The sequence below is a fragment of the Ostrea edulis genome, chromosome 4 (genome assembly GCF_947568905.1).
Source record: "Ostrea edulis chromosome 4, xbOstEdul1.1, whole genome shotgun sequence".
Lineage (NCBI taxonomy): Eukaryota > Metazoa > Mollusca > Bivalvia > Ostreida > Ostreidae > Ostrea > Ostrea edulis.
This window is the reverse complement of record NC_079167.1, coordinates 60258562-60275860: the sequence shown is the minus strand read 5'-3', so window position 1 is coordinate 60275860 and position 17299 is coordinate 60258562. Positions and strand designations below refer to the sequence as shown.

At 36.8% G+C, this 17299-nt stretch overlaps 1 long non-coding RNA gene across 1 annotated transcript; it reads left to right on the top strand.

Annotated features, from left to right (window-relative positions):
• Positions 1–7774: 7774 nt before the first annotated feature.
• On the top strand, positions 7775–9622 carry LOC130054225 (uncharacterized). The gene is made up of 3 exons (XR_008802516.1): positions 7775–8332; positions 9166–9269; positions 9517–9622. It is a non-coding gene; the product is annotated as an uncharacterized LOC130054225 (long non-coding RNA).
• The last annotated feature ends 7677 nt before the right edge of the window (positions 9623–17299 follow it).

Genomic DNA, 17299 nt, shown 5'->3' with positions numbered 1-17299 from the left:
TCATATGGGACTACAGAAATCTCACCCTATGCAGTCTGCCCATTAGAACTGTTCATTTCTTACTTTATGTTCCCTAGGTGTAATCCAAGAAATAAATCATTTTTCAAATACATGATGGCATGAACTCCGACGCTTCACGCCAACATACTTCATGAAGCATGTTAGCGCTGTAGATCATGATGGCGTGAAACGTAGTAATTCATACCCTAATGTACAGCCAACTGCCAAAAGTTTATAGACAAATGGCGGACGTCAATGTCTAAACGTCAACGTAATACGGGTTTTCAGTGGCTATGAAATTACAAAGAGAATAAATCTTACCTCAGTATTTTGTTATATATCCCTTTGATCTGATCATTTTCAACATTCTGATAGGTAGGGATCGATAGAGGTTCCGTATGTAAGTAACGGGTATGTTAATCCAGATGTCATTTATATTTCTCTCCAAGTCAGTGACATTGTTTATATTAGAAAGTCTGCGTTTAAGTTTATTTTTCAACAGAAACCAAATGTTTTCAATTATATTTGCATCAGGCGACTGTGCTGGCCAAAACATACCTGGAATTCTGTTTATTTGTTTATATTCTTGTACAATTCGGGTACGGTGAACCGGGGCATTATCATCTTGAAATATGTAATCGTTAGTAGGAAAAATTTTCACTACAACCGGCCACAATTGTTCTTCAAGGATATCAATATATTTATTTGCATTAATGTTGCCATTAACCACCGTTAGTGTGCCAACTCCATTCCAGGTAATGCATCCCCACAACATTAAACTCATAGCAGGTTTCGGTGGTGCGCCGGGGCTGATGCACGCTGGTAACCATTCTTCTCCTGCCTTTCTCCAAATATAAACTCGATTGTTTTGTCCCAAAACAACTTTACATTCATCAGAGAAGATCACTTTTGACCAGTTATAGTCAACAGTCCACCGTCGTTTACCTCTCGCCCATGCCACACGGTTTTTCCTATTTTGTTCCCGAATCCTAATTTTCTTCCTGCATACACGTCGACGGTACTTATTTTTTGACAAATAACGATGAATTGATCTTTCAGACACGGGAACTTGCCTACCTTGATTAAATTGTCCTGTTATGTCTTTTAATGGAGTGGTACGGTTAAATTTTACAAGCCGCAATAGTTGACGCTCGTCTCTAACGTCCATTTTTCTGGGGCGTCCCGATTTTTTAGCATTTCCCGCACTTCCTCGAATTTCACACCGTTTTACAACAGCATACACAGTTTTCCGGTCCATTTTCAATACCCTAGCAGTTTCAGAATAATTTCCCGTTTGTCTGTAACTGTCTACGACAATTTGTTTCATAGCTGGCGATAAATTCTTAGACTTTCCATAGCTAGATTCAGAAGCTTGTATCAGACGATCATCAAATAAATACCAACATATGACGTCACATATGACGACACAAGACCCTGTACTTATATGTGGTATGCATACGGAATCCCCGTTATCTATATATAGAATTTACAAAAGAAAAAACAAGCCACTTCCGTGAAGTTGGAATTTAGATCCGCCATTTTGTCTATAAACTTTTGGCAGGTGGTTGTATTTTAGCTGACCTGAATTGAAAGCTCAAGTGAGGTTTTCTAATCGTCTGTTGTCCGTCGTCTATCCGTAAATTTTTCACATTTTCGACTTCTTATCCAGATCCACTAAGCCATTTTCAACCAAACTTGGCAATAAGCATCCTTGTGTAAAGGGCTTTCAAGTATATTCAAATGAAGAGTCATGCCCCTTTCAAAAGGGAGATAATAACAAAAATGCAAAAAGGGTTGGGTCATTTAAAAAATCTTCTTCTCGAGAACCATTGGGCTAGAAGTGCTGACATTTACCCGACAGCTTCCTGACATAATGCAAATTCAAGATTGTTAAAATCATGACCCCGGGGGTAGGATTGGGCAACAATAGGGGGTCAAAGTTTTACATACAAATATATAGAAAATATCTTTAAAAATATTCCTCTGAAGAACCACTGGGCTAGGAGAGTACAAATTTCTATGAAAGCTTCCTGACATAGTGCAGATTCAAGTTTGTTTAAATCATGACCCCGGGGGTAGGATAGGGCCACAATAGGTGATCAATGTTTTACATACAAATATATAGGGAAAAGCATTAAAATCTTGTAATGAAGAATCACTGGACCAGAAAAGTTAACATTTACATGAAAGCTTCCTGACAGTGCAGATTCAAGTTTGTTAAAATCATGTAGAATGGGACTACAATAGGGGATCAAAGTTTTACATACAGATATATAGATAAAATCTTCAAAAAATCTGTTTTTGAAGAACCATAAGGCCAAAGAAGTTTACATTAACATGATGCTTCCTGGCATAATGGAGATTCAAGTTTATAAAAATCATGGGGATAAGTTGAGGCCACAATAGGTAATAAAGTTTTACATGCGAATATATAGGGAAAATCTTTAAATATAGGCGAAGGTGACTCAGGTGAGGGATGTGGCCCATGGGCCCGTTGTTAAAACTGAATTTGTTTCTAATTTTTACATTTTACTTTCATTTTCTGTCGGAATTCCCAGCCGTTAAAATATACGTCTATAAATAACAAGATCCATACGCATTTTGTTCACAGCTGCACCGCATTGATAACAAAATATCTATCATTACAACAGGTAAAGATATCGAAGGCAAATATAAATGTAAATATATGCGTATGAATTTAAAAAAATTAAAAAGTGAAGCATCATCAGGGAATGTTACATCACACAACCTTTATTTCAGTTTGTATATGTACTGTGCATACAGTTCTTGAATCCCTAGATACATATAATGAAGAGCAGGATATTATCATAAGACATTTTATTTAAAAGTAGTCTGACAAGTGGAACGTTATAATACGTTCTCAATAATTGAAACAAACTTTAAAGATCGTTTATAAATATTTTACGCTATCATATATCTATCAGGTGTTAACGGAAATTGAAACCTACCAGTATGCATTTAGTTTAGGAGACTCATTTGTGTCACATTTGCAGTTCTTTGTGTAAGATATGGACAATGAATGATTAGTGTGTAATCCATATCGTATCAGCAGCTAAGTTCTCATGAACGAAAGAAACTTCTTTGGTTTATTGTATTTGAATTTCACTTTCTCGGGATTGTTTCAAAATATCAAAACAATATGTAAATCTGATTAGAAATTTTGGTTGAGGAGAGTGTAATTTCTGAGATATCATTCAGTATTCTATTGAATTATTGGGTGGACACAAGCTGTGTGCGTATACTATAGACAGGTCACATATATTTGAGTGATAATGCAAGGGGAAGATAACGAACAGTGATCAATCTCATAACTCCTACAAGCAATACAAAATAGATAGTTGGGCAAACACGGACCCCTGGACACACCAGAGGTGGGATCAGGTGCCTAGGAGGAGTAAGCATCCCCTGTTGACCGGTCACACCCGCCGTGAGCCCCATATCCTGATCAGGTAAACGGAGTTATCCGCAGTCAAAATCAGTGTGCCAAGAACGGCTTAACAATCGGTATGAAACACGTCAGACAGCATTTGACCCAATGCGAGGTTGTATTGACGAACTAGATCGTTATAACGACCATAGAATTTGCGAAATGCTGACTTCAATCGAGACTGTTGAAATCCCTGTACCATCAACTTGTTTGTCAGTAGCTTACCTCGATTTAAAAACTAATACAAGTTATCAAAGCGTGAATTGTTTATAATATATTAGCCGGTAGTATCTATTAATTGACAATATCAGGAAGAAATTGTTTGAATTTGGCCATGGAATTATAGGGGTATGGAAACGATTGAGCTAGAGATTTTATGTTTTCATTTTTAATATTTACAATGCTTAGCTATAAAGTACTTCTAATGGTCACCAAAATGTGAATATTAGTTTTTGAGTTACAAGTGAGATGCAGCTCTCAAAGTTCTTCGTTAAGTAAACAAGGTCCGTGCTATGTCTTGTTTACATATAGATTGCTTAATAGGAAATAACATGTTTGAAACAAAATGAGATGTACTAAACAATAGACACTATCAAATAATGTTCATAATTTTAAAAAATCTGCTTGAATCGACTTTTTACAAGTATATTTAGCCTATATGTAAACAATAACATGGCACGAGTTCTGTGAACTCTCTCCAATATACATTGACAACTGACATTAAAATTTTTGCTGACCATCAGAAATACCTTAGTTAAACATTCTAAAAATTAAAAATTAAAAGATAAAACTTCAAAATGTTCACCTCAAATCGTGTTCATACCATTTCCTCTTCGACGCAATCGACACTTTTAAGAAAGAAAGCTGGTGAATTTCCAGTTTTGTTTGAGTTATTTTATTCTCAAACGCTCATACACTTTCTAAATTTTTGTTTTCCTGTAGTCCGGGTGTTTGCATAATAGCTGGCATTCATCATTTAAGCAATATAGGTACCCATATGATTTAGGAGAAACACACTCAATTGGTGACCAAAACATGCTCGGCAATGTTTACGATAAATATAGATTTTATACCTGCTAAATGTCTTACGTTTGATACAGCAACGGGATCAAGAAATGAAAGGTTGCAAAGCGAGCGACCTAGTCACTAGGCTTTGGCGAGCGATTATGACCTCCTTGCAATTCAAGGGGATATAAAAACCGAACCGTTCATGTATGGGTGAGTATGTACAAATCTAAGCACACTCTACAGGCCACATGTTTCGCTCGATTGATTTGATACTTCACATTTAGCTTTGTTATCAAGAGAGAAAAAATACAATGTATTATAGGGTCCAAAGATTAACGACACCACGGGACGTCACAAAAAAGTTTATAGGTACTTTACAGGCCACACTGAATATTTTATTAAACATAGATAATAACGGCAAACTAGAGACTCAACTTTATGACAAATGTGATTACTTCAGCTTCTCCATCGTAAACTTCTCACATTTATGTACCAAAACATTCCATTATCGCCTGCATATGGTGTTAATGTGCGTATTATTAGTGTTTAAACCGCGGTAGGCTACTTAACAGTCTCGTTTCAAGTAAGCATTTCGCAATTTCTATGGTTGTTATAATGATATAGTTTGTCAATACAACCTATCATTAGTTTAAATGCTGTCTGATATGTTTCATACCAATTGTTAGACCGTTTTTGGTACACTGATTTTGACTACGAATTGCTCCGTTTACCTGATCGAGATATAGGGCTCACGGTGGGTGTCACAGGGGATGTTTACTCCTCCTATACTCCTGATCCCATCTATGGTATCTCTAGCGGTCGATGTTGGCCCTACTATTAATTTTGATTTCTCTATAGTAATTTTGACATTGATCACTGTTCGTTACTGTCGTCATCTCATCGTTTGCTCAATTAATTTGATACTTCACAGGTGGCTCTGTTATGAAAAGAGGAAAAATCCTATTGATTTGGGGGGCAAAATGGAAAGGTCACTACAAGATGTCATAGAAAAGAAAGTTACGTTTACTGATTGCCTATATTTTGAGGTGATGCCTCGCTTTCTGGAGCTCTTGTTCACTAAAGTAATAGATTTTACACTAGTTTTGATAATAGTAAAGTGAAGTCTACTGTAAAAGAAAAGTATGATACACGGAGTATGCCAAAGTACTTGATAGTATGTTGGTAAAATTTCATAATTGAACTAATTTGTTTATTTATATGTATACCACTTTATTATAAATTATATTGCAATATCAAGTGTTTGTCTAAAGTATTTGTTTTCAGCGATATTTTGACCAGAAAACAACATTCAATTTATTGAAGATTTATGGTATTTATGAGTTATGCTAAAATCTATGGTCGTTATAACGGTTTATTTTGCCAATACAACCTGTCGTTGGGTAAAAAGCTTCACACTGATTTTGACGGTGGATTGCTCTGTTTACCTAATCAAGATACAGAGCTCACGGTGGATATGACCGGTCGACAGGGGATGTTTAATCCTCCTAGGCACCTGATCCCCACAGAGATTGATCACTGTCCGTTATCTTCACTTTTCATTAAATTAAACTAAAACTATCTACATAGGCGGTTTAATTGCATTAAATGGGGAAAAAAATCTAGCGTACAACTAAGAAGGACGGATTTGTGAAATTATTACTGAACATCAAATTCGAACACCAACTAAAAAGCAAATTATATAAAAAGTGTTAAAGAACTATACAGGCTTATTGCCCACTGAGTTCTTAGGCGTTTACGATATAAATCAAACTTTAGGACCCTTGAGGACAGGGTTAAGGAGAGGCTTTCACTAAACATTTTGTAATTCATAAACTATTATTCCCGTGGGAATCCGGGTTAGAATAGGTTTTCAGTACCCCTTGGTTGTCGTAAGAGGTGACTAAATAGGGCGGCCCTTCGGATTAGACCGCAAAAACCGAGGTCCGTATCAGAACAGATGTGGCACGATAAAGATCACTTCCTGCTCAAAGTGCGTGAGCGCTGAACATAGGTCTACATTTTACAGTCCTTGACCGGCAATGGTAAGGTCTCCATATGAGTGAAAATATCTTGAAAGGGACGTTCAACAATAATCAATCTATCAAGGAATCATAGATTATTACAAAGCATGCAAAGTTTTTCTAACAGTGATGTAAAACAGTCAATTCCCAATCTTGTTTTACCTAACATAATACAGCTCACTGCAGCTTGAGTTTTGCTCAGTCCAAATTGTACAGGGTCTGGGGTTATAACACTTAGACGAGGTCACTTTTGATCTCAATCTCACTATGTGTTACTGCTTGGTTAAGTTTATATAAGTGTATAGGACAGATACATATCTAACAAAACACTGCATGCGATTGAAAATAGGATATTTCCGATGTAGAAGTGAAATCAACGACCAAAAATCAAGACGGAAATCGGGAGATGACTCAGGATAAACGCCCAAGTTAAAATCTAATTTCCCACAGGTCTATATCTAAAAGTATTTAAGATATGTACAATAATAAAAGATCACAAAATGGCGTATGAATATCACCAGAAAGCATGTAAAGAATATACCTGTCGTTGTATAACAATACATACAAATATAAACTTGCAGAAAAAGGCTTACGAATAAAGCGGCTCACAAAAGAACAATGATGACAACATAATAATTTTACATGTGCCATAAAGTGGTAATAGATTATAGCAAAGTTTGGAAGTGGGTAAAAAGAATCAAAATGGAGTTCAATGACGGATAAAAATAGAAAGATGTAAGGATTCAGAGCATGAAATATATAAACTCAAGGGAGCATAAAGAAGATGGATCAAGGGATTCAGAGGATAGTGCAAATAGACCCAAGGGATTGAGAGCATAAAGTAGATAGAATCAACATAAATCATATCATATAGGCACCTGATCCCACCTCTGGTATATGCAGTGGTCCGTGTTTACCCAACTCTCTATTTTGTATTGCTTATAGGAGTTACGAGGTTGATCATTGTTCGTTATCTCAACCTTTCATCCATAATTAATGTAGTTATTAATTCAGGACAGGTTTTGCTAGTATGTCATAGTTTATTCAGAGTATGAGACACTGTGATCTCTATAGGCAATATAAAATTGACAAACTTATGCAGATCTCCTAAAAAGACGGTCTCCCCATCTAGAAAAATAATATGGCAGTTATCTACAACATAATAACGGGTGATGGGTGAATATATAACACAAGATCAGTTTGATTGCAAACTTAAAGTGTCCCGGAAGTCAAATATACATTTTGGTTTGTCTTGTGTATTTTTAAAAATAAATACCGATAGCAAAATTATTTCAGTTATTTTTTAATCAATAAACGATATAATGGGCAAAAACAACCTTCTTCGTAAATTCACACCTTTACGATACCGAAAACGAGACTGAAAATGTAATACCGGATCTGACGTCACAACCCATCATTGGCGGTTTCTTCACAACAAGACGAGAGTATAAAAGAAGAAAATATTCGAAGAGAAATGGCAAGTAAGAGTAAGGGACGCATGTGTGTAGTTGTAGGAAGCAACAACAGGCCCTCGGACACCATTTCCGTCCATGTTTTCCCGAAGGACGAGCGACAGAGAGCAGCATAGACTCGATTTGTGAGACTGACCCGTGCAGACTGGACAGGATCGTCCCAGTATACTGTTGTTTGTAGTGGACATTTCACGGACGGATGTTTCCAGGCTCAGTTTTCACTGATGAGAGAATTTGTAATTCCTGCGAAAAAACGCCTCTGCTCTGGTGTGATTCTATCGATTTATTCTAAGAGGAAAGTGGACGACCTCAACCTTGCCCTCCTCTCTTCGCCCGAGCCTAAACCCAAGCGCCAGGCTGCCGTCAAGCTGGAGAAAAATAGGGTAGGTCGTGTGTAACTTTATTATGAAGATTCCATCGGTAAGAAAGTTGATAATTTTTATTGTAGTCTGTGACGTTTATAAACTTTTTTCACTTTATAAATTACAATACACGTACCATATGACGAGTTTCTAACATGCCCCCATCTGATCAGGACCCTGGATTAGATTGCCGTTTAAACATATTCTGTCATATAGATCCACTGACCTATCTTAGTAATGTTATCAAGAACTTTGCATAATTTAAATATACATAGACTTCTATTACTCTTTTAGTGGGCAATATTATTTTTCCAACACGATTAAATGTTAATATTGCAAAGATACCAATTCTGATCAATCAAGTGAAGGCTGAGGGGTGTAGAGTGGGTGGCCTGTAACCCCTGTTATAACTCCTACATGTACATCCTTTGGATTTATACGTTAATGAAAATTAAATTAAATTATTTCCAAAAATGACATGTGATGAAAACCTCTCTTCACTAATTTAATTTACACAAATCGTGGGCGGATCCAGGAATTTTGGAAAGGGAGGGGGTTATACCATTATTAAATTTTAGTTGTTAAAGGGGGGGGTTCCACCATCTATATGTGTGGGTGTTTTTTAGCAATATTTTCTGATGAAAGGGGAGGGTTCCGACCTTCGGGATACCCCCCCCCCCCTCTGAATGATCAGGATCCCCCCACTGCAAATTATTTCAATATTTACATGGGGACATTTTATTTCAAAATAATAAAAGAATAACAGTAAATACATTATATAGTACTATCGTAACAATTATTTTATCCTTTTTTATTGGGAAAGGTTGATGATTACTGTTCTATCTTTTAATGAGAATTCCTCAAGGCTGCATGACATAACGAAGGAGGGGGACCAACAATTTAAAATCAGCTTCCCGAAGTTCAAGTGTTCGTAGGAAGCCTGTTGATCCACCAATTAGTAAGAATGTACTTCTAAAGATAATCCACTATCATAATTCATATCAAAATTAATTGGCATGGCATTTTTACTATTTTTGCATTTGTCACTTTTCTTTCAATCAAGTTTAAAACAGCAATAACAAAGTTAATATGAGAATTTTTATTACAAATGTATTTATCAAAATGCAATACATATAGTAAATAGCAATTGATATATAAGGATATAAAGCATACATAAAATTTTAAATAGTGTCCATTTATTCCAGCCCATCAGTCCTGATGAAGGAGACTTATTTGGTTTTTCAAGGGTCATCAGAACCATTACCATGCTCATTGCCAGCTCAACCACCTCCACTGTGCAGTGAATTTTTCCATCCTGATAAAGAAGACGCAGTGCTACATTTTGCATTGAGGACAAAACGTAATACTAGCTATTTGGACATTCTAGCAAAGCAGATAAAAAATATGTTGGTCAAACAGATGTGCTCTATTTTAATCTTGTTTAAAAATGTTAAATCATTGTGAAACACTTTTATCTTTGCTTTTGTTTAAATTTGAACCAAAGTCATATAGAGTAGTAGGTTGTGAAAACAAATTGTGTTATTTTTTACAAATAAAAAAAGACTGGGAACAACCATGATATAGGGTCTGACCGTTGGGTAACAATCTGTTTGGTCTTGCATGCAACAGTATATTTTTGCAAATAATTTATAGAATGAAATATTATCATAGTATATGTAGTAATAGCTTTACAGTATATATAATAGTTGTAAGAGTTAAAAAATGGGAACATGAAAGCAGGGTCCTCGTCCCGTTCCTGGGTGCGGACACATTTTATTTGAAATATGTTTGTATAGCTGATGCTTTCTAGAAAATTGATGTATTATTTTTTGGCCATTTCTGTTAGAATGTTGTGCTTGAATTTTTTTTGTATGCATCATGTATGAATCGTACATTTGTTTTAAAAAAAAAGTTGCTTCAACTAAATCATACCATCACTCAGGTGCATTGAATCCTTGATACTCCTCAGAGGCAAAGGAATTTCGTCACAGCACATGAGGGTAGAGGGACTCGCACCTTGTGCCCTAGGTATCCTTAACACCATCAAACAAATTGCCTGTGTGTTATGTATCTGTTACGCCTGTAATTCCGGGAAATGTTTGGAATTATTCACTAATGATAAACTAGCAATCGGACCCAATGGCCATGTGAATTTTGTATTGATTAAATCAATAAAAAAAATTGACTTGCTCTTCAATTGTTGCCCTCATTTCTCCATACTGGGTATTGGTATTATGCCATCTCGAGCTCATGCACATCTAAACACACTGATGAAAACCCAGGGTGTTCAGTAAAGCAGGCCAGTTCCTTATTGAATGACTCCCCTCTTCTCATCAACCCTTGGCAATTCGGTGCAGCATACACTTTCCTTGGCAGCTGACATATGGGAATAGAATCCACATTGACACCTAAAGTGATTTGTAAACCATGTGAATTTGTGAAAGAATAGAGAACTCAATAATGGGGAAAAGATAAGACAATTCTCCTCTAGATGATAATTTTTAAAAATTATTAGAAAAATTGTAAGTACAGATATAACAGTATAAAATGGGTGTCACATGAGAGGATAGAAAAATCAATGTTATTTTTCAGCTCTTTCCCAATGAAGTAATGAGCGAAAATACACCACAGGATCAAATAATTTTGTCTGTAAAAATAGTAGGCCTATTGATAATTGAGGGTATATACCATACCACTCCCTAATTACTAAGGGGTGGTATGGTACACACCAGTGCGACCACTAACATTGTTATTGCAAACAAAATGACATATTCCTGTGAGTACGACGCGGACAGGCGTAATATGGTGATTAGACATCTGTAATTTTATCATTAAAGTAATTAAGAATGATGTACAGTTAAAAATTATTGATCAATTTCGTATTTCCCAAAATTTATTTTATAAACAGTCTAACGGCGCCTTACCATTTCGTGCTTCCGAGGCGAAGTTCAAGTTGTTCACGTTCAGCACTCTCTCCATTTAACTCGTCGAAATAATGGGAATCCATTGCAGCTGACTCTTATTGGTAAGGGCCGATGTCCTGTACGTCCTCGTTACGATAATCTTAAAAGGAAGACGCTGCAAATGATATGTGGAGGTCGATTTCGTCCACAGAAACAGAGGTATCGCTCGCATTTGTCATACTGGTCTGTTTGAGACTGATGGGTTGTGACGTCACACGTCATTATGGCTTAATATAGTAAAACCGGAAGTTCAGCTGATTGGTTTCGGGCAGGTGCAAAAATAGCTAACTTTGACGGGGAATATCTCGGTATTGAATGCACGCACGATCATAATTTTTTATTCTTATATTTTCGAATGTATTTCTAAACCAATTTACCATTTTTGCACCCATGACTTCCGGGGCACTTTAAGCAACTATTTGGCAAGGATGGATGCCATGTTTTTGATATTGGCAATATTGATTTCTTAACTAATGTCCAAGGCACGATTGAATATATCTGTTATAGGAAGGCAACGCACCTCCCCTTCATGATATGCACAAGACTGTATTTTTCAATGTGTTTAAATGCTCTGGTTAGCAGTGACCTCGGAGGTGAGGTACCGCCGTCGTTATAAAAGTATTTAGCATTATATTGATGACTGTTCCTAACACTACTCACTCACTAGTCACGTGAACGTTGCATCCTACCTAGAAGAGAAGGGATCATACACATACTGATGAACAATTTGCTAACTTGTATGGTATTTTATGTGTGCTATATAAAAACTTTAACTTATTGTGTAAATACTTTGATTTTATGCCCCGTCATGAATAGTGTTTGTCATGCCCGTCTTCCGTCCTTCCGTCACACTTTGCGTTTAGCTCATTTTCAAAGAAACTACTCAAGATATTTTTTCCAAGCATTATATGCTGATACATATTGATGACATCTATGAAACTGGATCAATATTATGACCTTGACATTTCCTTTGAACTGGGCCTCCCTTTTCCCTATTTGGGGCTTAGCTTAGTTTCAAAGCAACTACTATCAACATTTCTATGAAAACTCTTACACTGATACATATATTAGTGGTAGCTATTCAACTGTGGCATTATTTTTTCACCTTGACGTTCCCTGTGACGTTTCTACATTTGTGATGTCCGTGTATATAAATGAGGATCTACATTTCATGTGAGTATACATTGGGTTTTTTTTCTTTTGTCATAGGCAATTTTTGATCATTCATAACCTTTTTTATAGCTAGGCAAAGTTTAACCAATGCAAAATTGCTATTTGACTTTATTGCAATTTTCTTCGAATTTTGGCAAATTTGAATAATATTCAGAGTGAAATGAATGGGTGATACTTTAGTCAAAAAGTTTAAAGATAAAACAAAACATTAAAATGGGTGACATTTTGAATTTAGAACACTTTAAAATCTTTGCCATAGATACAGTGCATGTCGTTATAATGATCTAGTTTGGCCATATAATCTATTGTTGGGTAAAATGCAGTTTGACGTGTTTCATACCGATTCTTTGGCCGTTCGTGGCACACTGATTTTAATTACAGCTTACTCCGTTTATATTTTTTTTTCTGTGTGAGAACTTTTAACTTTTTGTTTAAATAGTTTGATATTTTTTATAACGATTGCTTTCTTGTAAAAGCTGACATGAATTAATAAATATAGTATAATTCTATATGTCCGCCATATTTCTTGGCTAATCCGCCATATTAGTTGGATATTCTATTGTTATATGTATCAGGATTCGCATGGTATATAAGGGGACGAGTTTTGCTACACTTCACTTCACATCACTATACAAAAACGCGGAGAAATATTTCATCTATTATCTATTGATAAAATAGAATAAGCAATGGGTATAAAATCTATACCATTCACACTTACTTCAAGCAAAATGCAAATATATAAATACTAATGTACTTATGCACATGACATGTGTGCTCGCCATGAAAACGCATCGAATGTGGACGACTATTTACCTGGATTTACTCGTAATATCTGTAAAGGAATGCAGATGTACGTGTACACTTGTCGAAAATAATCTAAGTAGTAGTAAAACTCCCTTTATTTGCATAATCCATGAAACAAAACGATAAGCTCCATTTGTATTCCAACAGTAAATACCATTGTACAGACTGCGACACACTTAGCCCGTGCCGATCAGCTATCTTCAATCAGGGGAAGTATCAGAGTATAATATTTACCCTGTATTGTGCATGAATCCTTATACCGTGTGATTTACTGGTCAGAGTATTGCAGATTTATAAATCAGGAAATCATTTATAGGTACATAAATTGTTCATACATATATAATTTGTATATACAACACTGCACGAGTGTATGGGGTGAGAGAGAGAGAGAGAGAGAGAGAGAGAGAGAGAGAGAGAGAGAGAGAAAGAGAGAGAGAGAGAGATGGTGTGAGTGAAAATAAATGAACTTGAGAGGAGAGGGGGGATTCAAACGATGATCTTGTGATGATCTTCTAATAATCGCGCTCTTATTAAGACAAATGATATCGTTAATTCATTTAAAGGAGAATAGTAACTCAATATTGCTCTCATTAATTGATAATACAGATTTATTTGATTCATTTAAAGCACACAATAATTAAAAATTAAACATATTTTTAAATAATGTTATTTTCAATTACTTCATTTTATGATAATTTGACATTCAATAGATCTTATATATCTATGACATTTTGCGTTATTACATTCTGCATTGAACTCGATGCAAATTGTACTAATGCAAAATGTAATAATTGAGTTTATCATATTATGCGTCTTAATCAAGTACATAGAATCAAGGGGAGGGGACAAGAGTGTCTGCCCCCCACTTTTAATAACAATATCCATATTTGTTATTTTGTAATGCAAATAAAAGATATATTGGGTGACAATCCCCCTTTCCCCACTTGACCCCAGCTTGAAAGTTTTGATATAATAGCAGAAGACACTGTAATGATTTCATGTTTTTCAATGTTGCAAGAGGCCTACAGAAACGGTGATCTAGAAACTTAACTATGGCTGATACACAATTAGCTAGCAGCGGGTGATCTAGAAACTGTTGCTGATCATGTGACCCACAGAGGGTATATATACAGCTGCAGCCAGTCAGTAAGGTTCTTTTAAGTCAAGCGGAGGAAGAAGAAGCATTATAACGGTTAGTTTGGTCAGGTGGATTGCCTAATATTGGAGGCTTGCCACAGGTGGATTGCCTTATATAAATATTGGAGGCTTGCCACACTTCTTTGTTTTATAGGACCATTTGTTTGGAGTCTGACCACAGTAGTGGCTAGCATTTTAGAGGTTGACCTCCTGGAGGTTCGCCTATTTATTTGTCATTCTTCCTCGGTTAGGGAAGGTGTAAGGCTTCAGAGGTTAGCAGTTCACTGTCCGTCCTGAATAAGGCATTAACACAGTAACTGCTGCTTCTGGAGTTGGACCACCTTTATTCGGCTAGGGCTTACCTCTTAGATAGTTGTTACTGCCTGAATAAGACATATCTCTATCTAGAGGTGTATAAACTCATAAAGTAGTAATATAGGCCGACCAAGTGTGATTTTCCCCTAAGTAAGGGAAGGGTCTTATTTGTATATATTTGCAGACCAGTAGTTATATATATTGGAATCACTTTAGAGAGGAAAACTGTATCATTTTGTTCAATCATTTTTACAGAGGAAAATTATTTACTTGTTGAATTAATTCAAAACCCCAGATCCTGGAATCAACCGGGTACGAACCCCCTTGACACGTTACAAAATTTGGTGGCAGCGGTGGGATCTGGGCAACTTTTTGTTGGTTTAATTCATTGATTTTTGTCCCTCTTTTGTAATTCGGAGCTAATTCATATATTTTATCATTGTGTAAATCCTTAAAACATTATGATGTCAGCGGTAGAAAAAGAATTAAAGAAATTACAAGATAGCTTAGGATTGTCAGATACAGTCAGGAAGACAAGCGCCAGAGATTCAGGCATACCTGAAAGCAGGCATATCACAATAGGTGACAAGTCATTAGAGGGAACTGGAGCGAAACCTAAAAAGGGAAGGAAGACCACTAGTTTTCTTGAAGATGACGAGCCTAGTTTTGTAGTAAAGGACAATCCGTTAAGCTCTGATCAGAGTCGATTATCAAGCACGCCGTACATTGACACTGCAGCCTTTGATGAGGTTTATGGAGATAATGTTACACGCCGGCGCCAGAAGAAGACTGAGCACGAGGCCGTCCGTTCTGGAGTGAAGACTGACAAATATGATGGCAGTACATCTTGGGTAGATTTTAAATCTCATTTTGAAATATGCACTACCCTGAATAAATGGTCAGTAGCAGAAATGGGCATGCATCTGGTGGTATCCTTAAGAGGACAAGCCCAGGGTGTCTTAGGTAATTTACCTGAGGGAGAAAAGTGTAACTACAGATTGTTGTGTAAGGCACTGGAGGAGAGGTTTTTACCCACCAACCAGACTGAACTCTACAGAGCACAGCTCAGAGAGAGACGGCAGAAAGCCACAGAGACATTACCCGAACTGGGACAAGAGATTCGGCGGTTAACAAATCTGGCTTACCCCACAGCTCCCGTAGAGGTAAGGGAAACCCTTGCGAAGGAACAGTTTATAGATGCTTTAAGGGACAGAGACATGCGTCTGAGAGTGATACAAGCGAGACCTGCCGACTTGAATGACGCTGTCAGACACGCAGTAGAGTTGGATGCATTCCAGGCAGCTGACCAGCGTATGCATGAAAGCCCAACTTACGCTAGATCCACACATAATGAAGACGAAAAACTGGACCCCATTTCAATATTGACCAAGGCAGTGGTTGATCTCAAGGAGGAAATAAAGGTCCTTAAAGATGAGAAGAGGCATACTGAAAGCCTTCAGTCTGTACAGAGAAGAAGTGGACAAAAGCCTAAAGTTGTATGCCACTTTTGTAAGAAACAAGGTCATGTTAAAGCAAACTGTTTTAAGTACTTAAAGTCCTTGGGTAAAGCAGCCAGCAAATACGACTCTTCAGGCAGAGAGGGTTATCCTGCTTTCCGGAACAGCCGTGATAAAACAAATACAGGCAATAAGGAAGCAGGTAAATCAGGGGTTACCTGTAAAGTTGGTGAGGCAGGAATGTTTATACATGCTGAGATTAAGGGCAAAGTCGTGAAGTTTTTGGTAGATTCGGGTGCAACATTGAGTATAATATCTCCTGACATTGTTAACTCTGTTGTAGGTGTTGCTTCAAACTTCGCTAAGTTAGATAGACCTATAGTGACTGCTAACGGCTCACGCCTGAAGACAGACGGTTTAGTCACCATCACATTTAAGTTAGGAAATGAAAATTTTGTGCAAGCTTTTGCTGTTGCTGAGATAGGTGTTGATGGCATACTAGGTTTGGATTTCTTACGAGATCAGATGTGTAATTTAGATATGTCTTCTATGACACTAAGAGTCAGAAACAAACTTTTTAATTTGCACCTTGAGGGTAAAATTGGTTGTTGTAGAGTTACCCTGGCTGACAATGTTTGCATACCACCAGGTAGTGAAATTGTTACAATGTGCAATGTTTTACCTCCATTGTTTGATAAGGTCCCGGAGGTAGGTCTTATAGAGCCTTCTTGTCGATTTGTGGATACTGATCGTGCTTTGGTAGCTAGAGCCGTTGTATGTGGAGGCAAAGTAGCACCAATTAGAATGATGAACTTGTCAGATCAAGCTCATACGATCTATAAGGGGACATTAGTGGCTAACTTGACACCTGTTGACAGTGTTTGTGCTGGGGTACAAGAAAATAAGAATTTTGTCAAATTCCAAAGGTTGCCCGATCATATAAAAAACCAGTATGAAAGAACTGTAGAAGGGATGGACTCCAAGAATGCCAAAATGGTGTACAAACTGTTATTACAGTATTCGAATTTGTTTGCCGCAACTGATGCAGACCTAGGCCAGACACGTGTAATTGAACACAAAATAGATACTGGAAGTGCACCTCCCATCAAGCAGCATGCAAGACGTCTTCCTGTCCACAT